Source organism: Ictidomys tridecemlineatus, chromosome 5, assembly GCF_052094955.1.
Source record: "Ictidomys tridecemlineatus isolate mIctTri1 chromosome 5, mIctTri1.hap1, whole genome shotgun sequence".
In the NCBI taxonomy this organism is placed as follows: Eukaryota; Metazoa; Chordata; class Mammalia; order Rodentia; family Sciuridae; genus Ictidomys; species Ictidomys tridecemlineatus.
Window position 1 is genome coordinate 43,205,481 of NC_135481.1, and position 19,774 is coordinate 43,225,254.

A 19,774-nucleotide genomic window follows, 5' to 3' on the forward strand; every position below is an offset into this window, starting at 1 on the left:
TTAGTATTAATATGGTACCTAAAATGCTATTTTTACAGAAAAAAATATTAGAAAGGGCAGTTAGTTTTCATTTTAAAGTCTATCTCTTTCTTTTCAAGGTATGGTAATGCCAACATCTGTGAACCTCATCATTGGTAAGGTGTATGGAAGAAAATCATTCACTTTCCTAAGCAAATCAGACAAGTTAATTTTTTTCTTGAATTTAAAAATAATCATGGGAACATTTAAAACATGCCTGTTGTTGGTCCTTGAGAATACAAAGAAGATGTATGTGAGTGGACAAGAAATGAATTTCCATATCTTCAAATGGCATGAAACTCAAGGATGTTCTCATGAATATCATATTTGCCAGATAATTTGAGGACAACACCTGGAAAAAGGGTGGAGTTAATCAAGTCCTGTAGACTGGAGTGAGAAAGCTTTAGGGACTGATATTCACAGTTAATTTCATAGAAGGAAAAAAAGGCAAGGATCAGAAGGTATAACAAGGCAATGTTCAACTTCAGTTGAAGGAAATGACTGAGTAGCTTTTAAAAACATAAATGGAACATTAATCACCTCCCAGGCTGAGGGAACGAGTATGGCCCATGGCTTCTCTCTGGCTTGCAGTACCTGGCACATAGTAGGTGTTTAATAAAAATTTGCAGACTGAATGCATGACTAAAATTAACAGTGTACTTAGCAAGAGTATCCAGTGAGGGGAAAAGAGATGAAGAAAATAAGGTGGGAATACAGGCCTTCCATGATATCCCAACATTGATATTCAGATCTGATTCTTATGGCAACAGAGAGTCATTGTTTTAGTCAGTTTTTTCACTGCTGTGACTAAAACACCCAGACAGAACAATTTTAGAGGAGAAAAAGTTTATTTAAGGGCTTATGGTTTCAGAGGTCTCCATCCATGGATAGCAGCTCTATTACTTGGGGCTCAAGGTGAGGCAGAACATCATGGCAGAAGAGTTTGGGGGGAGGGAAGCAGAGAGAGACTCCACTGTAGGATACTAAATTTAGACCCTAAGGCCACATCCCCAGGGACCCACATCCTCCAGCCACACCCTACCTGCCTTCAGTTATGACTCAGTTAGTCTCCCTTGGGGAATTAATCCACTAATTAGATTTAGGCTCTTAAAATCCAATAATTTCTCCTCTAAACCTTCTTGCATTGTCTCACATATGAACTTTTGTGGGACACCTCATTCCTAAACCATAACAGTCATTAAAGTTTCTTTAAAAAATTTTCTTTTGTAGTTGTAGAGAGACAGAATGCCTTTATTTTGTTTGTTTGTTTATTTTTTAATGTGGTGCTGAGGATCAAACTCAGTGCCTCACACATGCTAGGCAAACACTCTGCCACTGAGCTACAGCCCCAACCCCATTAAAAATTTTTATTTTTAAATTATGCTATTTAAGCAAGATGCAATGAGTGGCTGACTTTAAAACTATCTGCTTTATGTGGTACAAGTATTCATGTAGATAAAGATAGAAAAATTGACATTAAGGAGAAAAAGATTCCTTTCTTATGGACAAACTATAAAATAATCATATGAAGAATCATATCTGATCAGTCATGTCCTGTGAAACTAGGAGACTTTGGAAGCAGTTCTTAAATATTCTTCCACAACCAAACATGTTCTTATTACAGATTTTTACCTCATTTACTATCTTTGGACATTCATGGTGTAGACTTCCAATGATAGTCTACAGCATTACTCAACTTGTGTTTGTATGTTAGGTCCTGTGTAGCAGACCATGATTCTCTTGTAGATAGGGAACAGGTCTTATTTGACTCAGGATCTTTCAAATCTTTACATACTTGATGTTCAAAGTCTGTGGAATAACTAAACAAGTAATAGGCCCATCATATTTCAGTTTTCTGATGCTCTGTGTATCTAGGAACAGAGAGCTGGTAAGTTGACTAAAGGACTATCATAGTACCAAGCCAAGAAGTTGATTTTTGTGTTAGTATACATGAGCTTTGTTTATTCGCATCTCCCTCATGAGAGCAATTTCCTTCTCCCACTGATGGCAGAATCAGGTTTCTGAGCTTGTGCATGTCAACGACCAAACTTTGGATATCAATAATTTTGCAAGAACAATGTTGTCTTGTGTGAAAGTGACCAGTCCTTTCCTGTGACATCTAGATCTCCTCATACCTGCCTTTCCTTAGGGTTCAAATTAGATATATCAATGGGTTCCCTTTCATTAAATGAAAGCAAAACAGTAAGCAGAGGTACCCAAGTTCTAGGAGGAACAATTTAGGAACAATGGAAAGGTGAATCTTCCAACAATTGCCATTGCTTTCTCCATATTCTGAGTTTTTATTTTCAAGATGTTAAGAAACTGAACTTTGGCTACCCTAAACAACCCAGGAAGACCTGTCCATGCCTGCTTTTTTGATATAGTGATTTTTCCCCCTTCTAATTTGCTTTTCATGCTTTACCAAAGGATGAAGCCAAGCTTTACAAATGCACTAATGGAAAAACTGATGACATCTTCAGCGAGGGCCCTATTCACCATGTCAGTACAAGTTCAAACACTGAGAGGAGAGAACATTTTATTAAATATCACCAGAAGACAGCAGAATTGAAAACAGCAGAAAAGAAAAATGGTCACTGAAAAATTTAGTGCTGAGGGACACACACTATATTTTTCACCATTTGCCATATTTACTGAAAAATCAATGGCAGATCTCCCGTACTGTGACTGTGGTGTGACAAACTCTTATTATAGGTTAACATCCTATTACACCAGTTCATTTGTGTAAAACTTTCTGCTGGATTGGCAAATATTAATAGCATTGTCAGATGAGAAACAAAAGCTAAAATCTTCCAAGAGGAAAAAAGGACCTATCTCTGAAAACGGTGATGCTTAAGCTATTGTTTTTATTTTTATAGAAATATTATGTTCAAAAAATTTAAGATAACAAAATGGACAAAATCCAACAACATAGAATTAACATTTAGAATAAATGAAGGAAAAGGTGTAAGGACAAAAAAATTAGAAAATTAAGTTGGAATTGGGAGTGATGCATCCCATGGATATGGCTCTGAAGTTTTGAGCAGCCAACTTAAAGGAGACCTGATTCACAATATCTAATGAGATTCAGAAACAAACCAGGTCATTGTTTACTAATATTCTAATTTTTTTTCATTCTATACTCAAAGATAAATTTTTCTTGTTGATTCTCAGAGAGGGTACTGGAATATGGAAAAAAAATATTCTTACAGTACTTTCTCAATGAGGTTACTTAACTTATATTCCACATAGACTGATAGAATTATACCCCAAAGCAACAAAGTAATAAATGTTTAAGGAACAAAATGTGCTTGAGGGGTGACGTTTCCTGTAGGAATGGTGTAATGAAAGACAGACTTTAACGTTTGCTAAGGACTGGATGGACTCTGTATCCCCTTTAGGTTATTTTGATGTATATATTTTTCTCTCTCTCCTTTTTTATTTTCCTTCTTCATTTAAGCTTGAGATTTTGAAGTAGCTGGTCTAGGTAACTGGTTAGTCTGACTGAACTATATGCTTCAATGGCTACTGCTGCTGGAAATAAGATTAACATAGATTCATGAAAACCAAGGACCCTGACAGAAACATGTACCTGAATAGAAGGCCATTCTGCTCCCCACAGAGGTGTTCAGAGATTGCCAAAATCTTCCTCAAGAACAACAATCTCTTCAAAGCTGTGGAGAAGCATCTTTCTGGCCATGATATCCAGAGGGAACCAAATTAACTTGGCAACTTCATGTCAGGGAGTAAATAAAAACTGATTTATGTTCTTCTTAGTAATTCGGTGTGAGTGGACAAAGTTAATCTTAAATCTCTGAAATTTGAGTTTGCGAATTGATAGCATGATTTATATAAGGGATGCAGAAGGTCAGAAATTAAAATGAAAAGCCCAGGGCAAGACCATATATTCAAGCCTCAATTGCTGTCTATCTGCTTATTCTCCTCTGCTGGCTGTGACACGCTCCTCAAATCCTCAGATCTGTCTGCCTTACCTCACCCACTAGAGTCCCAGGATGGAATGATGCCATTGGATGTTTTTATTTTCAGCAATGAATAGCAATATTATGGTAAGCAAATCAATGTCGGGTGAATTAATCAGCATTGCAATTTTTTTTTAGCCCATTAATTAAGTAAACATCACTTTGTTGGTTTAGGAATTACCAAAAGTTTTATTCATAAATTGGCTAACCAATGCAATATTTTATTTTCACTCTGAATTTAAGACCTTGAATAAGGAAGGAAGAAAAAGTGTGGGGATCTCTGATTTGAGGACAAGAGCCTAAAAGTTGATAAAAACAGAAATAAAACACGACTAACAATATTTTTACACTTTTGCCCATCATTCTTCATATATTTGAAATAAAACGAAAGTAAACAACAACAACATAACCATCTTAGTCTTGCTCTTTTAGAGGATTGCTTCCATATGTGCTATCCAGCTTTTATTTCTTCATTTGGCAGGGACAGCACTGACAAGGCAGTGGACGCTTAGCTAAAGACCTGTTAAAGAACCTGAAATTTTTGCCTTGGTCCAGCGTCCTCCGTGTTGATGTGGCTACAAAGGCGAGAAATGAAAACTGCAGAGACTATAGAGTGGAGTTTTAAGCCCCATAAGTTACTCCTGAGTCTGGGCAGAGCCAAGATGGGAATTAGGCACATTTGCCCTGATCCTCAGCCGGTAAATGGGTATCCTTCCGACAGTTTCAAAGTGGTTCTGGCCGTGTTTAACTTCTCTCCCTGTGGGGGGCTAATCTCATAAAGATTTCAGCCACACAAGCAACAGTGTCTGGGGTGTAATGATCACTTTGAAGTTTGTTTGCTCGCCAGTGCATTTAAACAGTTTAAATGTTCCAGGAATAGGATTAGATGCCCCAGTGAATTCATTTCATTTACCCCCAGCAGTGGTTTCCCAATACCAGGAGAGGTTTACATGGTATCAATTTAGAGGCATGCTGCTTTTGAAGATTTTCCCCTTCACCCTCTCAATTTTCTACCTCTCTCAAGGTCTTGCCTAGAAAAATATTAGGGGTGAGGACTCAGTAGAAGGAGGCATTATTATTATGCCTTTAGGACATGCAAAAGATAATTTTCTGAATACTTTCTAAAGTGTTGTTAGTTCAATAAGGAGGAAGCAAAAATGAGAATAAAATTAAGGCCACTTTAGAACAAGTGTGAAGATAAAACACAAATATTGAACCACTGTACAGCCCCCTCTGTGGATCAGTTGTGCCATTTAGAAGTGGAGAATTTTGAACTCATATTGTTGTATGAACTGTGCTATGAATTAATAATTATGTCACTTTTGGAGGGTTAAACCTTTACATATGACAGAGAATGTATATCTCCTTCAAATATAAAGCCACAAATTATATTTGAAATGAGCAGTGTGACTTGTGTCACTCAAGGCCTTATGAGTCCTTTTATGCCCAATTGTGGCATACTGATTCACTATCACCAAAAATAGAATAAGCATCTCTATTATTGGGTGTGAAAAGAAAGTTCTCCTCAGCTACTTTATCCACTGAAAGTGATCTCTGGGACTGGCAGAAATTAATGTGGAGGGTGATTAAGATTCTACATATGGAAAGCTTCCATGAAAATCAGCAACATTTTCTTGACATAAGAATATATTGGAAGGAATACATATCGGGTAGAGCACATATTAGCATGCACAAGGTTCTGGGTTCAGTCCCAGCAGCAAACAACAACAATAAAATAAATTTTTAAAAAGCATCTATTTCAACATCTACTAAGTAGCAAAAATTATGCTTTAACCCAAGTAAATTTTTGATTTCACAAAATTTCTTGGGATATAAAACCAGTACTTAGAATACAGATTTAACTTAGAGGATAAACACATTTCTTAGACATTTTGTTGTTGTTTTCTTTTTCTTAAAAAAATAAGAATAGATGCTTATTTTAGAAAATTTAGAAAAGCACTGTTATAAACAAGAAAAGTTACAGATAAAATTGTACAATGTTGATATTACCACTTCATAATATTGAAATGTTCCCTTTTTTCCATAATTATGATTGTACTATAAATAAATACATAATATTTGTAAGCATTTTCCTATGTCATTAAAACTGCTACTAATTTAATGTAATTTTAATGGTTGATGAATATTTTATTACATGAATATATCATAGTTTATTTCAGTATACACTGGTTTTTTTTGTTGTTGTTGTTGCAGATATTTTGAATTCTCTCAATCCTGTGGTATACAGATTCAGTGGATTAGAAATACTTGTAATTATTTTATTAGAATGAATCACTAGGTGTTTCAGTCAACTTTGTCACTGCTGTGACCAAAATGCCTGACAAGAAAAATTAGAGGAGGAAAAATTTATTGTGGGGATCATGGTTTCAGAGGTCTCAGTCCATAGAGGTTCAAGGTAAAGGCAGAACATAGGGCAGAAGAGTGTGGTTGAGAAAAGTGGGCAGGCAGGGAGACAGAGAGGGTGCTTTGCCCAATAAGGACAAAATGTATACCCCAAAACACACCCCCAGAGACCCACCTCCTCCAGCCACACCCTACCTATGTATAGTTACCACCCAGTTAATCCTGATCAGGGAATGGATGCACTGAAAAGGTAAAGACTCCCATAACCCAATCATTTCACCCCTAAATATTCTTGAATTTTCTCACATGAACTTTTGGGGGACACCTCATATCTAAACCATATGTTAGGCTAATGATACCATTTTAAGAATTTTGAATGCATTTATCTTATATAAAATATATACTCAAATGTTTTTTTAGCAATGCTCTAAAATTACTAGAGAAGTTTAATGTTTAAAACATGCTTATGAGATTTTAGATTTAAAAAAAAAATCTAAAATGGTCCTTGCCCATGCCCCAGTTGTTTGCCTGTTTTTCTCTGTGGACATTCATGTTATTCTTAGTGATTTTTTTATAAAAACATTTTATTGGAGGTATTACCTTCCTCTGTATTGGTTACACATTATCTCCTCCATGATGAGAATTACTATTTTGTTGCATCTCACATTACATTCTTATCTTTCTGCTATTGTATCTGAATAAATCTATTTCAATAGCACATTCTAGAACCATATAGATTATTACAGTAAAAACGTTTTTGTGCTCAGAATTATGAATAACTGACTCAGTTGTTGGAGGGGTATTCACAACATGGCTAGAGGTATAACACATTTTCACAGGAACTACATACAATTCACAGAATTTAGACCTCAGTGAGTGATTAAGCTTCTTCCATTTTCCATACTTGTGCTCCTCCCATACAGGCCTCCTCCCCCAAGATGAACTTCTGACTTTCCCTGAAGGAGAAAACTTTTCTTTTTAAAAACCAGAGTAAGCAATCAATTGATCTTCTCTTTCCACTCTGGTTAGATTACCTAGGGACCTGCAGCTGATCTCTTAGAGTATGGCTGGTTTATCACACAGAAAAGGTCCTGCATGTAGAAAATGCTAATATCTCCCTGCTTGATCCTATTTCAAGGGACAAGCTGCATCCCACACTTAGTGGTACAATGTGTAATCAGCTGGGCAATGTTGCTCCGTACTCTTTATTCTAATCACACTTCTGTTTAGTTTGCCAACACTGAATTGGTACAGTCTCTCACGGTAGCTATTTTATAATCTTCTCATTTATTTAAGAAATATTCGATGCACTGACCAGTTTTTAAGTTTCCTTTATGGACCAGGAGAACTTAGGTGGGATTTACTTTTGGCTTTAAAAATTTCACTTATCTTAATGGTCAATACCATTTTGTGATCAAGATACTTTTTTACCTTCAGTTCAACACTGAACTTGGTGTTTTCCTAAGCAAACTAATAACAGAATCCTAGAAGATATTCCCAGATGCCAATTATATATATATATTTGCCTCTTCTGTGGCTGTTCATTTTGATTGTATTTAAAAAAATAATCATAATGTTCTCATTTACACAATAGAACTTTTAGGTTTCTGGTTTAGGGTAAAAAGACTTGCTCCATATTGGGACCTATGAGAGAGATTATGAGGGTCTTCAAGTGCACATGCTGTAGGAAGAAGTGTGATTTAAGCTGGGCTCTGCTTCCTAAACAAGTATTTAATCTCCTCATTAAAGATATATGAAACTAAAAATCAATGAGCTCCGGTGGTTAGAGCATTTTAGCGGAACTAATGGATACACCTTGTCTAACATTAGAAACTTCACTTGTGGTTTACAGCTGTACATGAGAAGAAAACATGAATCTAGAAATAAGGTCTCTGGCTAGATAATAATTGGGCAGTGAGTTCTGGATAAGCAATCTTATAAATATATACCGTATGGAATAAAGTATGGCCAATTCACATTCTCTCACATTAAATAGATATGGTGAACTCTTACTATAAAGCTCAAGATTAAAGACAAGTGAAGTCTATTTGGATACATGCCCTATTGAGCCTCATTAAAAAGACTCTTAACTGTGCAAATTTAAACTTATGACATGCTGATATCATGAACTATTTAAACTGAAAAATATTCTACAAGTCTTGTTTGGAGATATAAAAAAAACAGACTTCATTTTCAGCAGGCAAATACAAGCAAAATTACTGGCATATTTCCGGTAAATAATAAATAAGAATATACTGACTATTTGGATAAACATCCAGAACGGAATGAGACTCATCATCTAACCCACTTTATGGATAATACTAGAGTATCTCTAGGAAAATCTCAAGGCATTCATTGTCTACTCATTACCTACTCATTTTGATGGTAGATTTTAAAGTTTTGTTTTTTGACTGTGATGAATATACAAGATAGAGCGTAAGCTCCACAAAACCAGAAATGATATCTGTCTGTTGTAGTTGAATCACTAATCAAACTGTCTTAAAGGTTGTGCATGAAGCTTGGCAAGGTTATGAACTAATGCAGCAGTCCATTCTGGCTTTCAACACGATTCAGCAAGATATCACTGCTTATAGTCCAAACTCTGAATCATTGCCAATGCCTTGCCTCATTAATCTTAGCACAGACACATCTCTAGCCATTTCATTCATACTTTTGAAACAATTAAGTGCAAATTTCTAATAAAATTTCAATCTGACAAAAGGGGCTTCCTTTTAATTCCAAGCACACAGACACATGACCAATAATTATAGAACAAATATGACTTGCAAATCCAGAGTGCTCCTCATAACTTTTCAGCCAGAGAATGGTAAACTTCTATCACTACAGGTACAGAAACCACTAATTGAAGGGGATTTTTTTTGAGTGTGTTTTATTTTTTTTTGGAGGACATTTTTGAGAAGTCTAAAAGAAATAGTTGAAGCTCTAGTGTTCTGAAATTGCACAAGAAATAGAAACACATAAAAAGAATTGAGAAAAAAGGAAGATAAGACTCACAAGCATAGGACACATGTGGCCCTTGACCACACTTTGAAGGGTCTCCCTAAAACTTTTGTGCAGAGTTCACTGAATGCTCCTCTTGATTATTCATTTGGGCTAAGATCCACAATAATTTCCGACTTTTCTTCTTTGGATTTATATTTTGTAATTTTCATATGATTGATTCCATAGTGTAGGTTCAAAATTCCAACTTGGCCCATTGGACCAGGAGGACTAAAAGAGGAGATCCAAATGATAGCTGCTGCATCATCTTGCTTTCCTGACTGGACAATACAGATGAGTGCACCCTTAGAGCCCATGCATTCTTAATGAACTCACGTAAAACTGTGGGTAATGAGCTGGGCATGGTAGTGCATGTCTGCAATCCTAGTGACTAGGGAGGTTGAGGTAGGAGGATCACAGTTCAAACCCAGCCTCAGCAACTTAGCAAGACCTTGTCTCAAAATAAAAAATTAAAAGGGCTGGGGCTATAACTCAGTGGTTAAGTACCCCTGGGTTCAACCCCTGATTTAAAAAAAAAAGAAAGAAAGAAAGAAAGAAAAGAAACTATGTGCAATGATGAAATACTTTTGTTTTAGCTTTTTGTTGCTGTGACCAAAATACCTGACAAGAACAACTCAGTAAAGATTTATTTTGATTCACAATTTCAGATTTCAATTCACAGTCAACTGGTGCTAAGGCAGGAACGTCATAGTAGAAGGGCACAGCAGAGAAAATATATTCAGATTATGTCATTTAGGAAGCAGGTGTGGGGGCTCTAGGAAAGGGACAGGGGAAACAGAAACCCTTCCCCGGCATGCCCTTAGTGACCTGCTTCCTCCAACTAGGTCCTGCTTTCCAGTAAATCTATTCAGCTGTCATTAGATTAATACACATGATGGTCAATAGACTAATTCATTAATGAGGTAGATGATCCAATCATTGCTTAAAAGTCCCACTTCTGAATCTTACTATGCTGGGGACCATGCTCTCAACAAATGAGCTTTTGGAGCACATCTTGATCCAAACCACAACTATTCAGAATGATACATTGTAATAAAGCTACCCTGATATATAATAATCTGTTATCTGGACACATTTTCTTGAACTTCTTCAAAAAGTTGTCAAATATAACTAAGAGAGCATAAGGTCATTTGTTTTCAGTTTTGGTGGACAAAATCATGCATGCCTAAATGAAAGGACTCATAAATAAATGTTGACTCAGAATAAGAAGAGTTTTTATGTCTCAAAATAACAACCAAGGCAACACAGCTGAAGTCTGGCTAACTGCAATATCTTGGGATCAAGAAGGATCTCTACCTTGTGCAGACACTGACCACATGTTTTTAACTGGAATACCAAACACCTCCTGTATAATGTCCATTTTGTGGGGTCTAAGGACAGTAGAAAGCAGAATTTTCTTGTCTAGGACTTGGCATCTCTACATAAAAAAAAAAAAAAATCAGCCCTGTCTTTTCTCAATCTTAACAAACTTTGTCTGCAAGATAATCTTTAGAAGGAAGAGTGAAATCTGCTTTTAGCTCTTAGATTAATTTTTTTAAGGGTTTATGTAATTTCATGCTGGCATTTTAAAAATCATAATGCTTACTAGCGGCTGTTCTTGTTTTTATATATTTTAACCTATTCAACTCTATTTTATTTGGGTAATTTACCCTATGGCCATTCAAAGTCAAATATATAAAGTAGATATTGTTATGAGGGCATACTTTTTGGTACTAAAATAGGACACTGTGGGTATGGTAAATGATAGCCATATGGGGTGGAAAGAGAAAATAACTGTCCATAATTTTTAAGAGAGGAGGTCTGGAAAGGATTGGGGAAAGACATTGCTCATCAGGAGATACTGAAGAAAAAAGTAGCTTTTAGAGTTAGGCAGCATCTATAAACGGTGAGTTCCTTGTAGAAGTGCATACACGCGTCTCCCCTGTCTCATTCCACCCCAGTGGGACTCGTTGCTTTTCCTTGAGCCTGGCATGCTTCCTCCCTTGTTCCACTGTGCTCTCCACACCAATACCTCATTTAGGCTTCAGTGAAAATGGCATCCAATGGGAAGGGCCTTTCCTGGCCACCCCAGGAAAAGAAGAACCCTTCTTGCTCTGTGCGACTTCAACCTACTCCCCACTCTCTCTCTCTGCACAGCACTTACCTGAGTGTGCTGTGATTTCATCATCGTCACTGCTCACTACAGTGGAAGCTATGCGACCAAAAGGACTGTGATTTATTTCCTGTTATCTTTTTGATATATAAAAACTTTGGTGTGTAGCAGGGGCTCAACACTTTTTGTTCAATGAAATTATAGACAGACGGAAATGAAGGATTCTTCAACGAAATCTAATTGTTTAGGAAACAAATGTATACTGTATAAAAATTGTTCATTGTACACTTTTTGTGAAATAAGTTAAGTCCTTGGCTACTCATCTATTTTGTTGATGGCGTAACACTCAACCACCAACAGTAATAATTACTGCCAAGCAAAATAAAGTGTTTGTTTTAATAATGATTTGAGAATTTCTTGGCATTGTCTGGCACTCTTCATTAGTTAAAAAAAAAAGCCTTTTGATTGGACAGAAGAGCTCACAACATTAATGTTACTAGACAAAGATAAGTACAGAGTAGAACTATATCTGGGTTGAATACTGTTGAAGAGTGGTTCTCCACCTGAATGTATTTATTTTTTTTAAAGGAAACCATGTATACATAGAAATTTTACAAAATATTTAAAAACCCTAAGAAAATATATGAATCACATCATCACTTTCATCCTCAGTGGTGACGTTAATTTGATAAGTATCTTATGTAAGTATTGTAGATAAGATTTAGAAACTCTGGTGTCACATTATATGAGTATTTTAAAACTTGCTTTTTAAAAATCTGCTTAATAGTATATAAAAACATGTTCCCATATTATTAAATATAATTCTATACAATTTTTAATATCTTTATAGCATTTTATTTATGGGTAAAAATGACTCATTTGGCCATCCCCTATTGTTGGTTATTTAAGTTATGATTTTTCAGAGTCACAAACAATGTTTCAAAAGATATCTGTAGAATTAACCTTTTTATCTACTGATTATACCCCTTAGGATGTGGAAATTTCACATCTTCATGAAGAAAAAATATACTCTTTAATTTATTTTATACTCCCCTCCAAATTATTCTCCAGAGATTATAGCCAATTATTTTTCTACCATTAACATATAAGGGTATATTAATTTTATATACTGATGAGAAATGTTCATATTTTGACAGCTAGCATAAATGTCTATTTTAGAGTAAAATCATCTTCATTTGGAAACATGAACACAGGCTTGTGGTCATAGGCAAATTCCCAAAGTGCTTGGGACCCATCATCTGCAGTGTCTTAAGGGAGTGGGAATAGCTGCATTGTAAAAGACAAGGGAGAAAGAAATATGTTTTTCATTCTGAATTAGGTAGGATGGTGAGAGTCCTGAACTAGTCAAATGGCTAGTAAAGCCCCATCGTTACAAGTTTCACTGTGCATGAATATCATTACTTATAGCAAAACAAAATACAACTACTGAAATTATTTATATTGCTATTATAAAAATCCATCTTATGTAAAGAGAAGTTTATTTATGAAACTTGTGTTCCTGGGTAATTTAGGAAAAGTAGAAGGGAGTCTAATTGTTAGTAGAGAGTATTCAAGGCCATTTTTATTATTGTTTTCATGAGATCAAGAATAGTGAAGAAAACACAAAACATGTTTCCTATTGGTCATAGTGATATAGGTAAAAGCATAAAGTGACTGTGAAAGTAAATCAGCATGAATAAGCTTACACCCATGTAATGTTGACAGATTTAAGCAAATGAAAAATATGCTAGACTTATGCCAAAGCTATTGTTCATTGCTGGCCTGAAATTCAAATTCAACTGGATGTCCTCTATTCTACCTGGCAACTCTACCCCTGTGTTTCTTACAAGGATGAGGGAGCATTACATTAAATGGTAACAGAGTGAGTTCTGTTATAAGATTACAGAACAACCCAAGTCAAACTAGTGGATTCAAAGACTTGCAGAGGGTAGTCCTCTGTGATTAGGGTCCAGTGTAGTAGTTGTCTTTAATCATTATCTCATGAACCAAACAAACTTTATGTAATCCCTAAACTGGACACCATAATGATCTTTATTTAGCCTGTTTAGTGCAGTGCCCAACACCCCGAGACACAGATACTTAAAATGGATTAAGGCTGTGGTTATCTTGATCTCTTAAAATGTGAAAAACTAGATACAGAATGGCTCACTGCATTCCCTGACTTGAGAATAGAAGAGATGAAAATCTCAGCAATTGCTTTAATCTGACTGATGTCACTGCCCAAGACAATTACCTCTCTGGCTCAGCTCCATGTTAGATATTTTGCCCTCAACAGTACTATTGACATTATTTATCATTGATTTATATTGAAAATATCATTATCATTGATTTATATTGAAAATGAGTTGTATTGATACATCAACTGTAAAACACAATATCACTGAAATGTAATCTATTAATATCTATTTCTATTTCTCTAATGTGGTAGACCTTACAAATGTAGTACATTGCATTGATTTTGGTGCTAGAGACGTGGGGTTCAGACACTTGTTAGCCACTTCATCTACTAAAGACTCAACAATTCCACCCTTAGGTTTATATGCAAAATACATGCATTTCCAGATGTTTCAAACAACTTATCACAACAACAACAACAACAACAAAAACCCACTAGAAACAATTAAATTATCACTCAGTAATAATGGATATATGTTAACAATAAATAGAGAAATATGTAATGATGTTGATAAATATCACAAAGTCAATGCTAAGTGAAAGAATTCATGCCCATCCCAAAAGAAGACATGTCCCAAAATTGTACTTACATGAAGATAAAAAAGCAGGAAACATTAAGCTATTACTATCAGGTTTAGGGATACATGGTTATGCATAAAAACACAAGAAAAGCAATAACTATTAAAATCAGGAGAATATCTTTAAGGAAAAGGAAGGGGAAGTCTTTGGGAGGGAAATGAGGGGGGACATGTGGGCACAGGCAATGTGTTGATTCTTAATGTAGTAAACAGATGTTTGGTTTATGAAAAATCACTGAGGTGTGTGTGTGTATCTTTGCTTTTTGTATGCTATATTTTACAATTAAAAGGTTAAAAATTAGAATAATGTTCAGATTAGTTTCAATGAAATGATATGCTCTTGATATATAAGAGCATAAATTAATATAATTTTCTCACAGTTTTTATTTAGACTGTAAAACTTTCCTTGATGGACTCATTAGCATCAAAGAAGTGATATGTTCAGTTCTAAAAACAGCATCTTTTATAGGACATCTCTTGCAGGATACTTAATGGTAGGAGATTTTAGAGAAAAATAAGAAGTGCATCACTGAAAATATTAATGATATTCTTATTTGATTTTGAAGTACCTGTTCAGGATTTTGCTTGGGATTCTTGCAGAATGATATAACCGAGTATCTTGCGTGGAGCTATTATTTAGCAATTGAGTTTTGTAAAAGCACCTCACTATTGATTGTCATTCAATATTGTTAATATATAAGCCCATGTTCTACTGAGTTAATGTATTAGATGGTTTTCCACATTAATCTATTAATATTATCAGATGTATTTATAAACCTAAAATTACAAATATTTTTTCCTTTTTCTGATTAGAGTTATCTTACAGGTTAAAAGCCTACCAAAACCAATGAATTGTATTTGTACCTTGGATTTGTAAACTGTTTGTAAGAGCAAGTATACCTTTGTTTTCCCCCTCCTGTCCCTGTAACCAGGGAAATGCCACCCACAAACTGGCTTAGGCCTTTAGCACAAACTGCACTGTGGAATCAGTGGTAGATCCTCATCCAGGCACTTGGGCTGCGTGCAGACGGAACACCCAGGATTTTGCCAGAAAAAGAGGCAATGCATGCCAGAGAGTCAAATAAAAATGTTTATCATACATCTTAAGGTCAATCTTGTCTTTTCTTTGATATGCATGTGTTAAAGTGACAAAGAACATGGGTCTCTTTTAGATCTGGATAGTTTACTTTCTGATGATTTACGTTTAAGTATATCCATGAATTAATAAATAACACCATCTTCCTAACAGCTTTTTGCTTAAACAGCTCTGAGGCTGAGGTGTTATCATTAACCCTACCTATAGTAAAGCCCAAATTGATTTTTTTTTTCAACAACAAAAAAGGATGTAATAAATCAGCACCTGCTCTGAGATGAGAACTCTGACTCTGATCAATTAGGTCAGCTCTATATACAGAAAGAATGAATAAGTCCTAAGTCCTTATTCCCACTTGGAGTACTCTCAATGGACAGGAGAGACTATACATTGGGTCTCAGAACGACCAAGTGAGACAACACAGTTACCTTGGATTTCCACAATTTTTCTTCAACTCTTAGCCAGTCCATATTGTGTTGAAGAGCTATGAATGACAATACTGAGGTCAAAAAGGCACTCTAGTTTCAGTACATCAGACAATAAGGATACAAACAAAGCTCCTTTTACCGGCTTCCAGTGACGCATGAAGAAACCCATTATTGGGCCATTTGTATGTTTTCTCTAAAATGGCAACCCTTGGCAGTGATGTCATGGTAATGATATGTTACAATGCCCTGCAAAGAGCTCCTGCAGGAAAAGGCTGGGGAAGCACAGTCTTTCTCCTGTTATGGAGAAAGGTCACACTCTTGTCGCTCTTGCTGACATGGCACAAGTACTAATCTCTGCACTTTGTAGTCAACCAGAATGGAGTGGGCACATTAGACAGCTTGTCCAGGGTTCCCGACTGCACTAACTGTAAATTAGCTTGGGCCTACGCATGCACAAGCAAAAACCCCAGTTTAGACTTTCTTGCCCAAAGTACTGTAATGATAGTCCTTAGGCCTGTCATTACTTCTGAAATTACAGTCAAATGGCTATGATTTGGCAGCTACCAGAGGAAAAAAAGACTCTTTTATTGAGGCATTTTTGCTAGATCATTCTGCACTGTTGCGAAGTTGATGAAGGCCACCTTAGGAAGACAGAAACAAGGTGAGATAAGAGAAAACAAATTTGAAAAGTTTTTAGTGCTCATAGGTTATTTGAATAATTATAATCTCTTAATAAAGTGAAAATAAATCTAGGTATATTTAAGTTAAGGGTTAGCTGTGTATGATATCTTTTTCTCTTATTATAACTTAAGGATTCTTATAAGCATTATGTCTCGAGAACAGAGGGTGTGTGGTTGTTCTGCAAGCATTTTATTCTTTAGACTGAGGCACCAATTTAAATGAATGAATAATAATCTCTATTTAGAAAATGTACTTGATTTGCTTTGTAGTCATACTAAAACGTTGATATGTATTTATCAGGCTTCATACATTTTTTCATCTTTTTTTAACTTTGCAACAGAAATAGACACCATTTCCCTTTCTTACATTTTGGTCTTCAATTTTTTTAATTGTACATATACCCTTCCTAAAGGAAATTATAATCAGTATTTTGTTTTTTCTTTTTTGTGGGGGAGAATGTTTCCATATTGTTAGCAATTCTTGTAGTTGTGATGTTGTTTTACTCCTAGTGATATTCTGTGTTCTCTTTTATTATGTAATAGTTTGAGTGAAAATTATAAAAAGAACTGTCAACAGGATTTTCTGGCCCATCCTGCTTCTCTATTACTTCAGGTACCTGTATCCAAAACTCATTATTGGCAGCATATTGGATACTGTGGATGTCAGCACTACCGTGATTTTCCTTGGTAACATATTTCAATGTTGTGCAATAGTGTGGAAAGCAAATGTTGCAGTTCTCCATTATTATTATAATGGGATCAAATAATGTTGAGTCCTTATTTCAAAACTTGATCTAACATCCATAAATAAAACTAAACCTCAAAGTTTCCCAGGGAAGTGGAATATAAGGGAGGCAGATGCTACAGAGTATTTTCCACCACCAAGTCCGTGGTGGAAAATGATGTGTGTTCACTTATCCTTCCTGAGTGAGGCATGGAAAAGGGATAATGGAGTTCTTGGTTTTGGGGACCGAGTCCCATAAACTAAATAATTTAGGTATTGTTCTGAAAGAATAGAAATTAAATTGTTAGATAAGTGCCCATTAAAGGATATGAGGGGTGATGGAATGTATTCAATCTACTCTTTCTCTTTTGTTTGCCATTTTTTTTGTGTCTATTTTTTTTTTTTTTTTGGTACTTGATGTGGATCAACTTTTTCCTATCTCTGTGATGCACTAAAAAGAAAGTTTTATAAAGCCTTAATCCATTTTAGGAACTTGTGCTCTATTACATTGAATCTGGGAAGTACTTTGAGGGAACTATGAGTATTTTGCTTTCTGCCCTCTGTCTTTAGGGGCAGTGTAATAAAATAGCTTTAATAATAGGGAAAGGAAATGGGGGAAAATCATGTGACCAAATGACTTATGGAGAAACATGTTTCCCTGGTGTTCCCATTCATTTATCTCTACTGTATAATGCATTTTTCTTGTTTTACTGGGTAATTAAACCTTCAACACTCCCAAGTTTGTGAGGAATCTGAATCCCATTACAGGGAGATGCCTGAGTTTGATTCCCTTCTATTATTATCAGGAGTTGGCCTCTTTTAAAGGGAATGCTTTTGATAATGCTAGGAGAGGTCTCTAAGGAGAGTCCCTTCCCTGAGCAAGTTAAGCACTGTCACATGTCTTGGCAGGGTTTGCTGAACTTTTAGGTTAACTTCTACAGCTGTTTCTCCCCCTCCCACCTAAATTTTGTTTTAAACTTATTGCCTTGTCTGCTTCTTAATAGAGCAGGATCGTTTTTCAGAGGTAGAGCCATTCTTTTCTTTCAAGTTACATTTTTATGAAAAAGAAAAAAAAAAGAAAAGAAAAAGAAGAATCCACATCAAAGCCCTTATGAGAGAGACCACAGGTTTTCTGCATGTGTCTCCTCTAGTATAACAGTAGTCTGATACCAACCCTGGAGATGAATTACTTAAAAGTTACACTTTCTATTCTGACCCTTTAGATTTAAAGCCAACTCTTGTGTCATGTGTCTTTAATCTGAAATGCACAGCAAGGATTGTAATTTGCATTTATTTGCTTTTTGAGCTATGGAAGAAAAAGCTATAAGCTTGTTTTGCATGTGGCCTCTCTTTTGGATGCTTGGATCATGCAACTTTATTCAATTTTAAAAATCACAAATAAGCAAAATAGAGTGGCTCTAACTTGTTTTCCTTAAAAAAAATTATACACATAGTCAACTATGCATTAAGAATGTACCTATCTGGCATCCAGGAGATGAGGTAATTTCACAATGTGGCAGTTTTGTACAAGAACTCTGCAATATGTATATACTTCTAGAAATAGAAAATGTAATATGAAAGACTGAATACTATTTTGTCTGGTTTAAAGACAAATCAGGTGAAACTATATTCTAAAACTTTAGCAACCAAATGAAATAATGTGTAAACAAATGAAAGAAAAGTTTTAAATCTTGAAGAAGTTCTTTTTCTTTTTAATCTGTTAAATTAATTGATTTTCAATTATATTTGGCTTGGATGAGATATTATTACTTTAGGAGATTTTAGAGCTATATTGACTTTTATCAGTATTTGATCATTCTATAGCTAATAAAATAATTGAAAGAGAAGTAAACATTTTCCTCTTTTTCTTACTGAAAATAGCTTGTGTGGCATTTTAATTTTAAATATTTCTCTGGAAATGAAAAATTTGTGAATTATTAAGTTAATATGAAAACAGAGTTTTTATGGTTAAATAGAAAAGACTAGTTGGACCCTATAAGGGACCAGATTTTGGTTGTGGCTGTAAAGTGTGATGATGGTTCAGGCGCTGAACTTCTGAGTCCTAGTGTTCAAATCTGTGATATGTCACTTTACTCTAATAGTCTATAATGCTATATACATATTTTTGATCATGTATCTTCATTTAAAACCTCATTTATCTAGTTAATATTGTTGAGTTAGTATTGCTAATATAATCTTGATTCCAGTTTTTCTCTTTAAATCAGGAGCCTGGGTTGCATATCTTAGCACCAAGAATAATGTACTCCCTACTCCCCCCAAAATAAAAACAAAATTCTCTCCAAGAGCACTAAAAGCTCAGAAACCAGATGTGGTTTATGTAGGTATCCATCATGAATTGGCAGCAAATTATAATTATAGAGACAACCAAACCCAAAGACACACTTAAGAACTGAGCAAGAGCGACAGAGATTTAAGTGATCCTGAAAGGAAAAGACTTCTTAGAAAGTATTTAAATGTCTTAATTTTTTCAACTTTGCAGAATGGTAATATAAATGAGGAAGAGGTCCTCTATCCTGGCCTTAATAAGAATATCTGTCCTGTTCTGGAATCCTCTGGTTAGGGTACAGGGCTCACTTGGGCCT

At 35.3% G+C, this 19,774-nt stretch overlaps 1 long non-coding RNA gene across 1 annotated transcript in view; it reads left to right on the forward strand.

Moving 5' to 3' along the window:
• Positions 1-19,774, forward strand: part of LOC144377525 (uncharacterized) — a 109,837-nt gene that overhangs the window by 88,648 nt on the left and 1,415 nt on the right. The gene's annotated exons all lie outside the window — the stretch shown is intronic.